This window comes from Odocoileus virginianus, chromosome 16 (genome assembly GCF_023699985.2).
Source record: "Odocoileus virginianus isolate 20LAN1187 ecotype Illinois chromosome 16, Ovbor_1.2, whole genome shotgun sequence".
In the NCBI taxonomy this organism is placed as follows: domain Eukaryota; kingdom Metazoa; phylum Chordata; class Mammalia; order Artiodactyla; family Cervidae; genus Odocoileus; species Odocoileus virginianus.
In genome coordinates, this window is record NC_069689.1 from 9575457 (window position 1) to 9585734 (window position 10278).

Below are 10278 nucleotides of genomic sequence, written 5' to 3' on the forward strand. Positions count from 1 at the left end.
CTCAGAAGACGCTCAGGGATAACCCTGGTGGTCCAGTGGCTAAGATGCCTTGCTCCCAATGCAGGGGGCTGAGTTTGATTCCTGGTCAAGGAACTAGATCCCACAAGCCACAATTAAAGATCTCGAGTACCACAACAAAGGCCCGTTGCAGCCAAAATAAAAGAAATAAATATTAAAAAAACAAAAACAAGAAGATGCTCAGGAGGAACTCCAGACAAGCTGATGGAGGGGCGGGGGCATGTTTGGGACAGGAAGTCTGACCTGGATGTCCCAATACCCAAGTGTGTGTGTGAGTCAGGGAGCGATTTACCACCTCGGATCACATCCTTGCCCACAGCCCAGGACATACTCACAAACGTGCCCTTGTAAGACTGTCCCCAACACGCTCAACCAGAGTGCAGGCGTGACTTTGACCCAGTGAGGACACACACACACACACACACACACACACACATGACCCCTGGGCCAGTCTATAGCTGGGGGAAGAAAAGTTCTGGCCTTTCTTTCTGAATTCAAACACCACTCTGCCAAACACCGCAGGACAAAGCTGCAAGGGAAACGCTTACTCTTCCTAAAAGGCCGTGTGTGAGCAGCAGCCCGCCCCCCGGTTCCCATCAGGACCCTCTTCCCTGCAGCCTGGGGATGTGGTGCCTCTGGCCTCCCAGAGCAGCCCTGAGCCCCGCTGGGCCCCAGCACCCTCCGAGCCCGCCCGGCAGCCTGCTGGAGAATCACGGGTATGGATGGGGGGCTGAGAATTGAGGGGAGGCAGGCGTCAGGAGGGAGCCCCGAGAGGGGCCCTGGCTTCTCCCCCCTGCCGGGCCTCCTGCCAGGTCCCCTGCCAACTCCCCCTTCCACCCCGACCCTGGCTCCAAGCCCGGCAGCCTCCCCTTCAACACTCTCACGGTTGAAAAGAGGCCGGTGAAGAGACCCCACTAAAGCACAGCCTCTAAAACTCCTGCGGACCCCGGGGGCCCGGGGGCCCCTGACTCCTCCGCCCCGCCCCCTGGGCCTCAGTTTCCCCCAAGAAGACTCGCCCAGGGCCCGGAGGATCCGTGCGGATGGGCTGGGGTGGGGCCCGCGCGTCCTCCCCCACCGGCCTGGCAGGCTGTGGGCGTTCTTGGCAGCAGGCAGCGAGTCCCAGCTCCGGAGGAGGAGACCGGGCGGGGGCGGAAGCTGCGGGCTCGGGAGAGCGGGCAGCCCGGCCTCCCCAGGAAGGGCCTCCATCACCCCCCCCACCCGGAGAGGCCGGCCCCGAGGGCAGCGCCTCCAGCTGGTGGAGGAAAGAAAGGGAAGTCGCTCAGTCGTGTCTGACTCTGGGACCCCATGGACTATAGCCTATTAGACTCCTCTATCCATGGGATTCTCCAGGGAAGAGAACTGGAGTGGGTTGCCATTTCCTTCTCCAGGGGATCATCCCTACGCAGGGATACGTTCCCCGCATTGCAGGCAGATGCTTTACCTTCTGGTAAAGCTGGTGGAGGAGGGGAAGGGTCATCTCAGGCCCAGGGTCGCCTTCCCCGCCCCGCCTCCCGCACACCAGATCCCCGCTCAAAAGTGCCCTGGGACAGATGCCCGCCGGCCCCAAAGGCCCAGGCCTCAGTCTCCACTTCTGTAAAACGAGTGGCCTGGGCAGGGCTGGGCTTCACGCAGTTGGATCTCCTGGACTTTGGGGGCCCCCTCTGCACCCCAGACCCCTCACCTCCTTCCCAGGTCACTAGAGGGGTTGTGGACCCCAGGTGCTAGAACCCAGGACCTCAGAACCCAGCTCCTGGACTCTCAGACTCCAGAACCCCAGGACAGGGAAGCCTGGACCAAGGAAGGCTTCCAGAGCTTGGGCTGCTGGGGGTCGTGTGAAATCGTCCCCGTCCTTCAGGCAGCTGAGCGCTTTTCTTTCAGTCCCCCAGGTCCGAGGCCTCAGAAGCAATGGCAGGCAGGATGGAGCTCTTCCTGCGGAACCTTGGGGCTCTGTTCTCGGAGTCTCCGGGTCTCTGATCCTGGGTGAGTGAATCCCACTGTGGGAGCTCAATCCCACCCTGAAGTCTCCTGTCCTTGCCCTGCAGGGTCACCGGGAGGGAGCAACAGCGCCTTATCCGGTTGAGGACACCAGGGCCGGCGGAGTCCACCCACTGACCCACCCATCCTTCTCGGCACGGGACTGCAGTGACCTGGAGGCCAAGCCGGCCCTGGCCCCAGCGGCAGCTCCAGGCGGGGCGGGGCCTTGGGAGACCGGGGTGGGGTGGGGCGGGGTCTTTGGAGACCGGGGGTGGGGCCTCGGGAGACCCGGGGGAGGGGCGGGGCCTCGGGAGACCCGGGGGGCGGGGCCTCCGGAGCCTCCAGCGTCTTAGTTCCCAGGGTGCCCTCCGCACCCGCCCTTCCCTTCGCGCTGAGGGGTTTCGGGGGCTGATGTAACGAAACATCCCCACGCCCACCGCTTGTCAGGGACCCTGCACACCCTGCCTGGGCAGCTGGGAGCTGGCTTGTGCCCAGCCTCAGGAGCTCCGTGGTCACGGGCACAGAAGGCATGCCCAGAGCTCGCTCTAGGCGGGGGTGGGGCGCACCCCAGGGTCTCTGGGAGGAGCTTTGTTGACTTGAGCATCAAGTGATGTTCTAATCAGACCATGGACCCCCGCAGAGCCTCGAGGAGTCCCAAACTGTGGCTGGGGCCAGGCCTAGAGTCAGTCGGGGACCTGAGCCCCCAGGGGTCAATAAAAGCCCTAGCGTTTCACACTTGCCCGGTTTCGGTCTCCAGCCTGCGGAGTGGGAATAACCCACCTCAAGGGCTGAGGTGAGGACCAGAGAACATCTGGATGTGCCAGCCTGACATGTGGCCTGCCCCTCTCCCCCATTAGCCTGGTGGCCTTGGGAATGGAGTGCCAAGAACTTCAAAGCGGGTGGGGCTGGTGGCTGGCTTTTAAACATCTGGAAACTTCTACAAGATCCAGGTCTACTTTAGGGCTGGGATTTGGGGCCCAACCCTCCTACCGTCAGTCTTGGAAGGCCAGGCCGGCAGTGCAGGCCCTGGAGGGCAGTGGCTGGACTCCCTGCAGATTCTGCACATGGCCTGTTTCTCCATAGGAACACCAGGGAGTGGGGGTGGACAGTGCAGGGGCCAGGAGGTCCCCTCAAGCCCCCCACTGTCTGGGCCAGCCCCTCCCCGCAGCTCAGCCCCACAGGTGCACCTTCCTGCCTGCCCAGGCTGCCCCTGCCTCCCCCACTGGCCTGCACGCTGCAGCTCTGAGATTCACACCTCAGGCCTCTGCCCTTGCCAGAGCCCCTGCCAGCAAGGCCTGCCTTCCTCCCCATCTGTCAGTCCTTAGACTGGCCCCTCCCGTTCCTCCTCAGTTGGAAGTAATTCATCAGCCAGAGCTATGAATATGTGATCATCAGCCTGATCACCTATCCCCACTGAAGTGGACACCCCCAAGGGCGGGGGCCTACACCTCCTGCTCTGGGAGCCAAGGACACAGCACCAAGAGCTGCCGAGCAAACGTACTTCGGACAGTAGGAGAGTCTGAGGGACAGGAACACACACAAATCAACAGATGCTATTTGTAGTCTCATGAGAATCCTAGGTTATCCCCAGTTTACTAATGAAGTGGGCTCCGAGAGGTTAAGTGACTTGCTTGAAGCCACACTGCCTGGAAGTGGCAGAGCTGATTTAAAGGCTGGTCAGTGAGCCTTCAGGGCTTCCCAGGTGGTACAGTGGTAAGACTCCGCCTGCAATGCAGAAGACACAGGAGACACGGGTTCGATCCCTGGGCGGGGAAGATCCCCTGGAGAAGGATCCCCGCTCCAGTATTCCTGCCTGGAACATCCCATGGACAGAGGGGCCTGGAGGGCTACAGTCCGTGGGGCTAGAGAGGCCTGGACAGGACTAAGCTTGCGTGCACGGGGCCTCTGGGGCCCCTGACGAGATGCAGGTCCGTCAGGCTGTCAGGGGCAGGAATGGACTGCAGGTCTTGCCCTGGGAGGAGGGGGGAACTGCTGGAAGAAGCTTCCTGCCTGAAGAAGGAAACTGTCCAAAGCAGGGACCCATGGAGAGAGGGGTTCAGATTTCAAGAAAGTGGGTTTGCCCCTGGCCTGGGGCTGCTGAGAGCACAGAGCCTGCTCCCCGGGCCCCCAGGGTGTTGGTCAGGGGGCTCGGCTGGGCGCAGTTCGGGGCAGCTGGTCGCAGGCCTTGTGGGTCCATGGAGAGGACTGTGTTGAGCACCCACAACATTCTTGCCCCAACCACCACCCGCTGGTGGTGGAGGAGCCCCCTGTTTCCTGGCTCCCCTTGGAGGTCACCTCTCCATTGCAGTTGAGGTCTGAGGAGTCGGGGGACCCCAGAAGCCCTCTGTCAGTCCTGCTGTCCTCAGAGTCCAGGTGGGGATACGGGCGGCAGCAGACTGGCGTCTGTCTGCCTTTCAAACGAGTCTCATCTCCACATGGTCTCCTGTTTCTGCCTCAGCAGGAGAAGCGGGCGGGCCCGTGTGCTCCGGACTCGTCCGTGAGGCTGTGGTGTGGCCAGGGCCCTTGGCTTTCATCAGGGCGGCTCGGGGGCCTTGCATCTCCCGTCATCATCACTGACTACCCTCAGCCATCCTATTAGCTTTCACTAATGCGGGAGACCCGGGTTCGATCTCTGGGTCAGGAAGATCCCCTGGAGGGAGGCATGGCAACCCACTGTAGCATTCTCGGCTGGAGAATCCCACGGACAGAGGAGCCTGGCGGGCCCCAGTCCTCGGGGTTGCAGAGTCAGACCCGACTGGGAGACGGGCTCGAACACCAGGCACGCACGTGGGCCGCTCCGAGAGCTGCTGTGAGGGTCTCACTTGGCTCTCGATTTTGCAGATGAGAAAAGTAAGGCACAGAGAGGCTGTGAAACTGGCCTGGGTTTACCCAGCTGGCACGTGGAGGGCTGGGAACTTTAAACCCTGCTGTTACTCACCAGGGTCACGTGTCTTTTGTATCAAACAGCTTCAGCCCCCACCTTGAGACAGGGAGAATGTGCTTCTTCCCCTCCTAACCCCTCACCCCATCCCATAGAAAGTCCAGGCACCCGTGGGCCTTGCTCAGGCCTGGAGGAGGACTAGGGAATCTGCTGCATCACGGGGCCAGGCTTCCCAGCTTCCTGACCGCCGGGGTCACCCCACAGAGGTGGGGGTCAAGGGACAGGAAGGGAGAGGGAGGGGCTGCTTCCAAGGCCTGGCTGCCAGGAATCACCCTTTGATTACACACGAGTCACAAGCCACCCCCTGGCCTGCCTCACAGCAGACCCCCTGCAGTTCCCCAGGGCCTACCCCTTCCTGCCAGCCCCACAGGGGCCTGAGCACAGCAAGTGGGGTGTCCCAAAGCCCCAGCTCTCCAATTCCAGCAGGTCAGATGACTCCTCAGTTTTTTGAAGAGCTCTTTTATTTGTTTTTTGGCTGCACTGCGTGGCTTGCAGGATCTTCCTTCCCTGACAAGGGGTTGAACCCAGGTCCTGGGCAGTGAGAGTGTCGAGTTTGTCCTAACCACTGGACCACCAGGGAAGTCTCTAGAGCTCTTTAATATTTGTTATCACAGTTGTACAAGGGATGCCATTAGGAGAAAAGGGAGCTCTAGGGGGACTCCCCTGGTGATCTAGTGGCTAATAACACTGAGCAGGGGGCTGGGCTTGATCCCTGGCCAGGGAACTAGATCTCACACCCACAGCTAAGAAAAGATCCCCAGCGCTGCCAAATACATACATAAATAAAATAGATATTAAAGAAAAAAGAAACAGCAAATCTTGGGAGGAAAACAACCCAAGATTTCTTTGCTCCCTGCTCCCCCACCCCCGGAGAGCCATCCCAGCTCCTGGGGGTGCGCCCCCCCCTCCCCGCTGTCCCTCTTCACCCGCCCCAGAGCCCCTCCCCAAAGGCACCCATCCCAGCTCTGGTCCTCTCTTCCCCTGCCGCCTCCACGGCCCTAAGAGAGGACTGCCCAGCCAACTTCCGCCCCCTCAGATCCCTCCTGTCTCAGGAAGACCTTGGGAACCTTCCATGCCCCCCTCCCCAAAAGGTCTCCCAGGCTGTGTTAATCAGTTTGCAGTTTGAAAATCAACAGTCACGTTTTAAGCTGTTGCAGATCTGTACGTCTTGAAACAGGCACTTTTTAAAAGGAGCTGTTGTACCCTTGGTCTCAGCCTCCCTGGGTATCATGAGATGTCGGAGCAGAGAAGGGCCTTGGAGACAGTCTTCCTACAGGCCTGGTTCACAGAGTCAGGCAGGAGCTCAGAGAGGTGAAGGGGCTTGCCCAAGGACACACAGCTTGTCAGAGCTTGGGGCAGAGACTTCTCACTGCCCCTCAGGTTCCTGTCCCCACCCCGCCACCTCCAGTGTCCAAGGATGTAAAACCGCTGAAGGTCTGTCTGTGCATTTGCTGCCTGGAACTAATTCCCAGCCCCTCTTACATCTAGGTATGGTGTGGCTATATAGTTTTGGCCTAGATGTAAACAGTCTTTCATTTCAGAAAGGGTTTTTAAAGGACAAGGCACATTCAGTTCCCCATTCTCCTTCCTGCTGCCTGTAATGCAGGTACAATGGCAGGAGCTTCAGCAGCCATCTTGGACTACAGCTGATTTTTCACATAAAACTGTGCATGGCAGAGCCATGTATAGAAGGAGCTCAGGCTCCCGATGCTGCCCTGCCCACCTCTAACCATCTGCAGTATGAGAGAAAACTTAACTTCCATCTCATGAAAGCCCCTGGCTCAGTGGGTAAAGAACCTGCTCACCAGTCCCTGGGTCGGAAGATCCCCAGGAGGAGCGCATGGCAACTCACTCCAGTATTCTTGCCTGGAGGCTCTCATAGACAGGGGAGGCTGGTGGGCTGCAGTCCACGGGGTCACAAAGAGTCGGGCACGACTGAGCGACTAAACATAGCACACACTGGCATTTCGGGTTTCCGGCTGGGTCCGTCTGACTTCCTTTCCCAGGGTGTCTCCTTTAAGGAGACTTCACAAGGAACCCCCAGGTCTGGGTGCAGAGCAGGCCCTGGGGTTTGTGACTTGACACCTCATGGGAGTGCAGGGGCCCCAAATATTTTTGAAGTAGCTTAAGCCCTGAGTGAGGAAATCTCACTCAGACCCATAAAAGAACACAGTGCCTTCTTCCCAGTTGAAAGGAAGGGGGCGGGAGCTCGCCTGCTCAGCCTTTGCTGACGTGTCCCAAAGCCCCTGCGCCCACCCAGCATCTGTTCTCAGAAGCACCTGGCTGCACCCCCGCCTCCCCCATCCCAGGTCGCCAGGTGTCAGACAGACTGACTGATGGAAGGATGCAGTGACTCGGCCTGGCGGTATAAACAACCCCTACTCCCAGGGTGGTGGCTCTGACATCTCCGGGGACACCCCAGGCTCCAGGGACTCTGGGTGCAGCCGCATCCCTCCCCGAGCGCTCCTCATCCTGGGGGACACGTGAGAGAAGCCGCGCTCCCCCCCACCTCAAGATACCCAAGCTACTGCCTGGCAGTGGCTAGGCAGCTGGAATCAAGATCCAACCCAGAGGACCACGAGGGGCTGGGGCCACAGTCCTCCAGCGGGACCCTCAGTGCCGCGCCCCCTCTGCTCGCGGCCCCCGGCCTCTCCTGGTGTCAGTGCTGCCTTCTGTCAAGTGGGCACACGGCTCCTCGCCCTGCCTGTCTCCCTCCCACGCTGCTCTGTGACTCAGAGGGAACAGATGAGCGCAGGGCTCTGGGGTGAGAGGCTGGCGTGCACGTTGCCAACCTGGAGGGCCTGGCAGGCAGCCACGGATGCCACCCTTGCTGACCCCACAGTGGCAGATGGAAAACCACCTCGCCCATCAGCAGCCCCTTAGGTGTGGGGGCCAGTGGGCTCAGACGGGGGCTGCTGGCACAGAACCCCTTAGTTCCCGAAACCAAGTGCCGTGGAGGTTCCGCGCTCTGTCCCTGTAACGCGGGGGTGCTTCAGTGACAAGACTTCGGTTTTATGCATTTACTCCATTCTCCACTTCTCACCCCAAATGCCTGAGTAAAGCCGATGTTCTGGAAGGTGACCTGTGTCTGTCCGGCGGCTACTCCCCCCTCCTCCGCCCTCCTCCCCCCCTCCTCTCCCCCACCCTCCTTCCCTCACTCCCCTCTCCTCTGCCCCCCTACTCCTAACTGACAAGCAGGCCCCCACCCCAACAGAGAAGCCTCCCTAATTGCTGCTTCACCTGTGCAGCTGGGCAGGGCCTCCCCTGGGGCTGGAGCTCCTTACTGGGAGGAAACTGATTTCCCCAGGTTAGGAGGATTCAGACTTGGGGGGTGACATCTGCTGGTTTGGAGCCTTGATCATTCACAGCAGGCCTCATTCACTCACGGCGGGTTTTCTGTAAACAGCTTAGAAGGGATCCCTCATCATCTGGGCTCCTACCCTACTGGGGTTCCTGGCCTAAGGGGCAAGGGTGGCACCCAGGGAGCCACGACCCTGCACAGGCCCCCGCGGGTCTGGGATCTGAAACCCGGAAGGCTGGGGCCAATTCCAGCAGGGTGTGCTCTCAGCTGAGCCCCACCCGCGCTGAAGGCCTAGCCCTGGTTTCTTTCTCCTTCTCAGAGCTTTGTTGTACCGCTTTTGTGCCATGAAGCTTCCCAAGTTGGAAGGGCACAACCCAGTGATCTTCAGCACGTTTATAGAATGGTGCAGCCACCACTACAGTCTAGTTCTAGGTCATTCCAGCCCCCTCCCCACCCATGTTCCTAGCACCTCTTTGCAGTTAATCCCTGCTCCCACCCCAGCCCTCAGCAAGCATTGACCTGCTACCTATATACTTGCTTTTTCTGTGCACTGCTAAAATGGAACCATACAATATGTACTCTTTTGTGTTTGGTTTCTTTGTGTGTGTGTGTGTGTGATGTGCTTAGTCACTCAGTTGTGTCTGACTCTTTTCAACCTCATGGACGGTAACCCACCAGGCTCCTCCATCCATGGGGATCAAAACCAGGTCTCCCACACTGCAGGTGAATTCTTTATCATCTAAGCCAGCAGGGAAGCCCCAAGCTATTTAGGGATTCCTTCTAAGATTTTCTTTTGTTTAAGTTGTATTTTATTGTGAAAAGATCTATCCTCCTAATGCAACTTTAAGTGTGCAGCATATTCTTGTTGACCATTGGAGTGTCTGATTTCTTTTACTTAGCATCGTATTTTTGAGGTTCCTCCTTGTTGTGGCATGTATCAGACTTTGTTCCTTTAAAAAATTTTTTTTAATTAAATAAATGTTTATCTTTGGCTGTGCTGGGTCTTCACTGCTGGAAGGCCCTTTTTCTCTACTTGCGGAGAGCGGCCTTCTCCTTGCGGTGGCTTTTTTTAGCGCCGAGCTCTAGGAGCCCTGGCTCTAGGTGTGTGGGGTTCAGTAGACGCTGCGTGTGGGCTCAGTAGTTGCGACTCCTGGGCTCCAGAGCGCAGGCGTAATAACTGAGGTGCACCAGCTTAGTTACTCTGCAGCAGGTGGCATCTTCCTGGATCACAGACTGAAGTCTTGTCTCCTGCATTGGCAGGTGGATTCTTCACCATTGAGCCACCAGGAAAGTCCAGAGTTTGTCCCTTTTTATTGGTGAATAATTTCCTGTTATGTGGACAGACCACAATTTATTAATCTACTTGCCAGTTAATGGCTTGTGGACATATGCTCCCATCTTTGGACTGTGATGAACAATGACGCTGTGAATGTACAAGTCTTTGTGGGAACATATATTTTCATTTCTCTTGGATATATACCTGGGAGTGAAATTGCTGGGTCATCCAGAAACTGCCAAAGGTTTCCAAGGTGGCTGCACCCCACTCCCAACGGATGAGAGTTCCAGCTACTCCACTTCCTTGTCAAGAGTTGATATGGTGCATCTTTTTCATTTTCATGATTTCAAGAATCAAGATTGTCAGGAGGAATACCAACAACCTCAGATATGCAGGTGGTGCCACTCTAATGGCAGAAAGGGGAGAGGAACTAAAGAGGCTCTCGGTGAAGGTGACAGAGTGATGAGTGATAGTGGCTCAGTCGTGGCTCACTCTTTGCGATCCCTTGGACCATAGCCCGCCAGACTCCTCTGTCCATGGGATTCTCCAGGCAAGAATACTGGAATAGGTTGCCGTGTCCTTCTCCAGGGAAGGGGTGAAAGAGGAGAGTGAAAAAGTTGGCTTAAAACTCAACATCCAAAAAACTAAGATCAAATGGCATCTGGTCCCATCACTTCATGGCAAATAGACAGGGAAAAATGGAAACAGGACAGATTTCATTTTCTCGGGCTCCAAAATCATTGTGGACAGTGACTGCAGCCATGAAAT